This window comes from Arachis ipaensis, chromosome B07 (assembly GCF_000816755.2).
Source record: "Arachis ipaensis cultivar K30076 chromosome B07, Araip1.1, whole genome shotgun sequence".
Lineage (NCBI taxonomy): Eukaryota > Viridiplantae > Streptophyta > Magnoliopsida > Fabales > Fabaceae > Arachis > Arachis ipaensis.
In genome coordinates, this window is record NC_029791.2 from 113420079 (window position 1) to 113427295 (window position 7217).

At 35.0% G+C, this 7217-nt stretch overlaps 1 protein-coding gene across 1 annotated transcript in view; it reads right to left on the reverse strand.

Annotated features, from left to right (window-relative positions):
* The window catches only part of LOC107605892 (protein IQ-DOMAIN 1), a 9876-nt gene extending 4316 nt beyond the window's left edge, over positions 1-5560 (reverse strand). Inside the window, exons 1-2 of the mRNA XM_016307830.2 lie at positions 4894-5560; positions 4513-4714 (exon numbers count right to left, since the gene is read on the reverse strand). The gene's annotated coding sequence lies outside the window, so the exon portion shown is untranslated. The remainder of the gene's footprint in view (positions 1-4512; positions 4715-4893) is intronic.

The window sequence follows — 7217 nt, forward strand, 5'->3', positions numbered from 1 at the left end:
ACATGTTAACTTAATTTTTTTTTAAGAAAAAAGACGTGTATATCCTATTTTGGTTGCAGCATAATGGGCGGTTTTTGGACAGCTGCAGAAACACAGAATAATATTTTAAATGTCTTGGGGACAAGAGAAGAAAACAAAAAGGAGGAGCCTATTGGATCAAAGAGAGAGCTATGGGGTTATAAAAAAGCCTAATGTGAAAACCCAAATGAGGAGTCTATAGGAGATGCTACCAATCAGGATAGCAATGGGCTTTACCAGCAAAAGATATTAATGGGTCCAATACGTTTTGAAAACAACAAGGCTAGGAGAATAGAAGAAAAGGAGACAGATCATCTAGTATTAAAGAATGTCACTTTAGGGGTGGCCTTAAAAAAACACACAGGTATGATTACAGCTATGAATAAAGACACATCAAGGAAACAAGAGAAGCCTGCTAAGGCGAAAGATACTACGTATACAGAGCAGTGGGGGACCAAGAAATATAGTATGCAAGAGGAGAAGGCAAAAAAGGAGAAGAATGCACAAGTTCTAAAATCGGTGGAAGGAGAACAGTATTTTGTGGAGCTGGCTAGTGATGAAGATGCAGAAGAGAATATGGAAGAGCAGGAACAAAAGGAGTCAACAAAATGGGAGATAGAATTAGCAAGATGTATAGAGATGGGATTGAACCTGAAAAGAAAAAGAGAAGACAAGGAAATGCTCCAGATTACTAATGTCGAATGGGATAAGATGCTAGCAGAGAGTGAGAAGCAAGCTCCCAAAAGGATGAAGAACGGAAAGGAAGGAGAATACAAGCTGGTAAACACTAGAAACATAGGAGGAGAACCTATGGCATGGGACAATGCTATGGCTGAGGAGGCGGGCCTAATCATGCCCCACCCTCAGCCATGAGTATTGTAAGTTGGAATTGTCGAGGACTTTTAGCCGCCTCGACAATTTCCGAACTTACTAATCTGTGTAAGCAGATTAAACCGGCCATAGTGTTCTTGATGGAAACGAGAGCTAATACAGTGAAGATTAATAGGATTAAGAAAAAAGCTTCTTTTTGATAAGTTCTTTTGTGTTGAACTCCGGGGATTGTCCAGAGGGCTATGTTTATTATGGAAATCTAATATAAATATTAATGTTTATTCGTGGTGTCATAACTTTATTAAATCTGACATTGACTTAGGAAATGAAAAATGTTGGAAAGGGTGTTTTGTTTATGGTAATCCGGTGTTTAAGCAAAGAAGGAAGCTATGGGAAGAGCTCTCTGTAAGTAATAACTGTCTGAATGGACCACAGGCGTATATAGGAGATTTTAACGATATATTAACACAAGAGGAAAAGATAGGGCTTAACCCTAAACCAAAAATACAGATAGAGGTGTTCAGGGGATTTGTAGATGCTAATAAACTCATGGACCTTGAATTGAAAGGCGGAAAATTTACGTGGTTCAGCAATCCTAGGAATGGGTTCATTACAAAAGAGAGATTAGACAGAGTACTAGTAAATTGGGAATGGAGAGAAGTGTTTTTAAATGCAGTTCTTACAGCTATTCCAGCAGTGAGCTCAGACCATAGTCTCCTAGTAGTGAATATGGAGCCTAAAACTAGAGGCAAAAGGGAGTTTAAGTTTGAAGCTTTTTGGACGGACCATGAGGAGTGTTTGGATCTTATAAAAAGAAGCTGGGATATGGAAGTAAATGAGTGTAGATCTTGGGATAGGTTTATAAAAAAGAGAAATAAGTGTAAAGAAGAGTTGAGCAGATGGAGTAAAAGGAAATTCAAGAGAGCTGATAAGGAGATTGAAAAGCTTAAAGAAAGATTGCATTTTTTACAAAGCTCTAACATGACGGATCGAGAACAGCAGAAAATTAATCATATTAAAGTGAAAATTTTACAGTTATGGAAGCAAGAAGAAAAGTTTTGGGGACAGAGGTCTAGATTAAAGTGGCTTAAGTGGGGCGATAAAAATACAAAATTTTTTCACGCCACAACATTACAAAGACGAGACAGAAACAGAATTGTGAAATTAAAAGATTCAGATGGAAGATGGGTTCAAGGGGAAAAAGAGATTCTTAAACTTATAGAGGACCATTTCAGAGATCTCTTTACTACATCAGGGAGTAGAAATTTGGAGAACTGTTTCAAAGAAGTACTTAGAAAAATTACTCAGGATACAAACATAAAACTTACTGAAGCAGTAAGTGAAAAAGAAATAAAGGAGGCAGTTTTTAGCATGGGGGTTTAAAAGCGCTAGGCCCAGATGGACTAAATGGGATGTTTTATCAGAAACACTGGGATATTCTGAAGGAGGATGTCTATGCGGTGGTGAAGAATTTTTTTGAAACAGGTATTTTACCACAAGAAATCAGTCAGACCACAGTGATTCTTATTCCAAAAGTCAATCAGCCAGAGAATTTGAACCAATTAAGACCCATCAGTTGTTGCAATTTTATTTACAAGATCATATCGAAAATCTTAGTGCAGAGAATGAAGGAAGTGTTAGTGGATTTAATTTCACCGATTCAAAGTACTTTTGTTGGAGGAAGGCTCATTCAGGATAATATTGTCATCGTTCAGGAAGCTTTCAATAAACTTGTTAAAAAGAGTAGAGAAGGATCTATGAAACTTGCTATTAAATTAGATATGAATAAAGCTTATGATAGGATGGAGTGAGACTTTTTGGAAAAGCTTCTGGAAGCTTTCGGATTTTGTGAAAAATGGGTGAAGATGGTAATGGCCTGCGTAAAAAGCGCGCGATATAAGTTTAAGGTGAACGGGGTCTATTCAAGTGAGGTGGAACCACAAAGAGGGTTAAGGCAAGGGGATCCCCTATCTCCATATTTATTCATTATAGCAGCTGAGGTTTTCACAATTTTAATGAAGAAAGCAGAAAGAGAAAATTTAATATCTGGGTTCAAGATGGCACCTACAGCTCCAGCCGTATCTCATTTGTTATTTGCAGATGATTGTATTATTTTTGCAGAAGCTAAAGAAGAAGAGATATATCAAATTATACATATTTTTAACCAATATACGGAAGCTTCAGAATAGAGAATTAATCTGGAAAAATCTGGTATCACCTTTGGAGATCAAATCCTCATACAAACTAGAGTGAATATCGAAGAAATCCTTGGAATAGCTTCTTGGGATAATCCGGGAAAGTATTTGGGTCTACCAGCAAAATGGGAAAGATCAAAGCAAAAGGCACTAGAATGGATAGAAGAAAAGGTGCAAAGAAAATTAGAAGGATGGAAAGAGAACTTGTTGAATCAGGCGGGTAAGGAAATTTTGATCAAAGAAGTAGTGCAGGCTATCCCATCATACGCATAAAGTTTCCTAAAAATTTTTGCAAAAAGTTGGGAGCCAGAATTGCCAAATTTTGGTGGGCTAGCCCGGGAAGAAATAAGGGCATTCATTGGAAAAGTTGGAATAAAATTACTTGGAGCAAGCAAAGTGGAGGGCTAGGGTTCAAAGATTTAGAATGCCAAAACTTAGCGCATCTAGCGAAGCAAGCGTGGAGAGTGGCAAATAACCCCGAAGCCATTTGGGTAAAGATCTTAAAAGCAATATATTTTTCGGAGAGTAGCTTTTGGGAGGCCAAAGACAATAAACATGCTTCATGGATATGGAAGAGTATTTTGGAGGGAAGAGATTTTCTAAGAAGACACGGGAGTTGGAGTATTGGAGATGGTTCAAAAATTAACATTTGGGAAGATAGATGGACTGTGAGAGGGAGTAAGCTTGCTAAATCAGGAGATGGGGAGCTCCACGCGATTAAGGATATTTTGTTAGAAGGGGTAGGTTGGAACAAGGAAAAGATACAGCAATATTTCCCACCTCAAGTAAGGGATATGATTCTTAGAACCCCAATAAGCACAATTAACAAAGAGGATAGGCTTATTTGGCCAAAAAGGATGGATGGTGTTTATACCATTAAAACTGGATATCAATGTGCCAAAAAAGAAAAAGAATTTGCTAACATGAACCAAGCATCTTCAAGTGTTAAGTATGGGAAGCTGTGGAAAAAAGTATGGGGGATGCAAGTTCCCCAAAAAATAAAGATGTTTTCATGGAAGGCTTGCCATAATATAATTGCTGTTAATGCAAATCTCTATAAAAAGAAACTAACTAAGTGTCCTTTGTGCAGGATTTGTGAAGAAAAAGAAGAGACAGTGGAGCATGCTATTTTGTTATGCAATTGGACAAGAGCAGCTTGGTTCGGGGCCCAGGTACAATGTTTACCCACATATGACTCAGTAAAATCTTTTGCAGAATGGTTAAAGAAAAGCATTCAAAAAATTAGGGAAGAGGGTAAAGAGATGCAGGACGAGTTAATAAGTAGGCTGGGATTTCTATGTTGGTCAATGTGGAAGAGTAGAAATCAATATGTGTTCCAAAATATAGGAATTAATCCAAAATCAACAATTATCAGAGCAGCTATCTCAGAATCAGAATACAAGAGGGCTATAGATAAAGTTCAGAGTATACAGAATAATAGAACAAGAGAGAGAGGCAGAAGAGTAACCTGGATAGCGCCTCCCAAGGATTGGTTGAAAATTAACATTGATGCATCTTTTTGCAGCCAAACGGGAAGAGCAGTAACCACAGCTGTTGTAAGGAATTGGAAGGGGTCAGTGATAACTGGTTCAGCAACAAAAATCATAACCAATTCCAGTTTGTCAGCCGAGGCCTATGCTTTCAGGGAGGCATTAATTATGGCACAAAATCTGCAATTTGACAAATCAATAATTGAAACAGATTGTCAAGCTCTTGCTCAAGCTTTAAAATCGAAAGGTTCAATAGGGGAAATTGATGCAATTATCAGAGATATCCAGAATTTGATAACAGAAATTTCGCAAATAAGGATAACATGGGTTCCAAGAGAAGGAAACAAATTAGCACATACAGTGGCTAAATTGGCAGATGGAGATGGACTTAATCGATCGTGGACTTGTGATCCTCCGCAACAATTAAAGAATATCATCCGAGAAGATCGGCAAAAGCAACCATCTTAGTGTTTGAGGGAACTGGTTGTTGAGTTTCTTGCTAGAGACCCCAGGTTTCAATACTACCTAATCGGATGTGGTTGGGTAGTCAAGGAAACCAGGGATGGAGCGTTGTACCGAGGAAGCAAGAATCTTCATAGTAGAGGTGTGCATCAGGGTACCATAGGATGAGGAAGGGAGGGAGGCGAGTCCTGCGTTGTCGTTGGCGTTGGAGGCGCTGAGACTGATCCATGGAGAGAGGCAGAGTCGGACAGTTCGTTGCGGTAGGGAGTGGTGCTTTAAGTATGTATTTGTAGGGAGGCTAATTATCGTTCACCAACGGAAATCATGCTCAGGTGCTGCGGGGGGAGGGAAGTGCCGTTTTTTTGTCAGTGGGAGGGAAGTACTGTTTGAACGCAGCCTGAAGCCGGGTCGGGTGAAGCTTTTGTGGTAGTTGAGACTGGGCCAGGTTGTTGGTCTATATCCCTAAAGAAAAAGAAAAAAGAATAAATAAATAAATAAATAAATATAAGTGAAAGCTCGAACTGTTGGGAAGCTTTGAAAGATATATGCAGCAGTCTCGAAGGCAGCGCAGGAGTTTGAAGTGGAAGCTTTGGTAATTAGTTTTTTGGTAATTAACTTGAAACAGCTTTGTTTTGCCGTCTCCCATTTTTCTTTTTTCTATGTGCCCAGCTATTTCTTTGTATTGTGGGTTGGACAGGGCCTAACCCATGACATTGACCAAAAAAAAAAAAGTTCCAAACTCTGCTCATAAATCTCTCTCAAACTGGCAGCGGCCTAGCAGAACAATTTGTACAGAACTATGAAATTGTCAAGGCCTCAAGGGTTACAAAAGCGGAAAGCAAGGTTGTGAGAAGCGAATCCGTCATTAAACTGGTCAAGTGACATATTCAATGGTTTAATAGTTTAATCAAGGTTAAATTGTGGTTGAATCGATTTAATAAAATACTTAAAAATTTAATTATTTTTAAATAAAATTTAAAATAATTTTTTTAATTAACTTCTAATAAGTTCTTACGAGATAATGAGCAACAATTTCTAAAATAAATACTCAGAATCCAAAGTTCTTACGAGATAATGAGCAACAATTTCTAAAATAAATACTCAGAATCCAAACTCAGCAAACTAATTATGCAGAAACAAGTTTCTAGAGTTTCAAAAAACAAAGAAATGAAAAGTACTTGAAAAAAATTAGAAACGAATTAATTGTGACTAATATTGATAACCAAAGAACCAAGTGCAAACAATATTTAATAAATTTAACATACAAAATAAGTAATTTAAGTCATCATCTAAGACAATAAGCATAATAGTGCAAATACTTTTTTATTTATTAGTAGTAAAAAAATATGTAAATAGGATAAATTGATATTTTTTAGTATAAAAGCAATAATAAAAGTTAATTACATAATTAAAAAATTATGAAGAATTTTTTAAATAATAATAAAAAATAATATCACTATTTTTATATATTACAAAGTTTATGAAAAAAATTTTGGATAATAAATCAATTTTCAATAAATTATACATTAATTCTGTAAAAAAATAAATAAAAATCAATACATTGGATATTATTATTTACGTACTAATATAATATATATTATCGATTATTAAGTTTAAAATTAATTTTTAACCTAATTTTTGGTAATTAAAATTTAAATGATTGAAATTATTAAATGTTAAATATTTTGTATCTAACCAATTTATTTTTTTATTGAAATTTAAAAAGGATGAGTTGTTAATCAATTTTAAATTTAAATTTAAATTTGAGTAAGAAAATAAAAAAATATTTTAAATTTTATCTCGCTAACTAGAATTAATTTCAAGATAAGAAATTACTTTGTACATCGTATATATTGTAGGATAGTATGGTCATTTACTATTTTTTAATAGTAAATAATAGTGTAAGAAATTAGAAAAAAATGTATTTACAAGTTTAGAAAATATTAATTTATTTTTCAATAGAATAAATTATATATTGAATAAGAAAAGTTATTATTGGTTTTTCTTCACACTAACTAATACTCAACGATGATGTTTCGGTACACCATGTTATCAAGAAATATTAATCGATCTAATAACCTTTGTAATGATATAAGTTTATGAATTTGAAAATTTAAAAATTATTTCATAAAATGTGAAGTTTTAACGAGTAACAATGTTGATTATATTGTTTTGACTTTAAAAATGAATATGATACCAACGAATAAAATTGTCCCAAGTA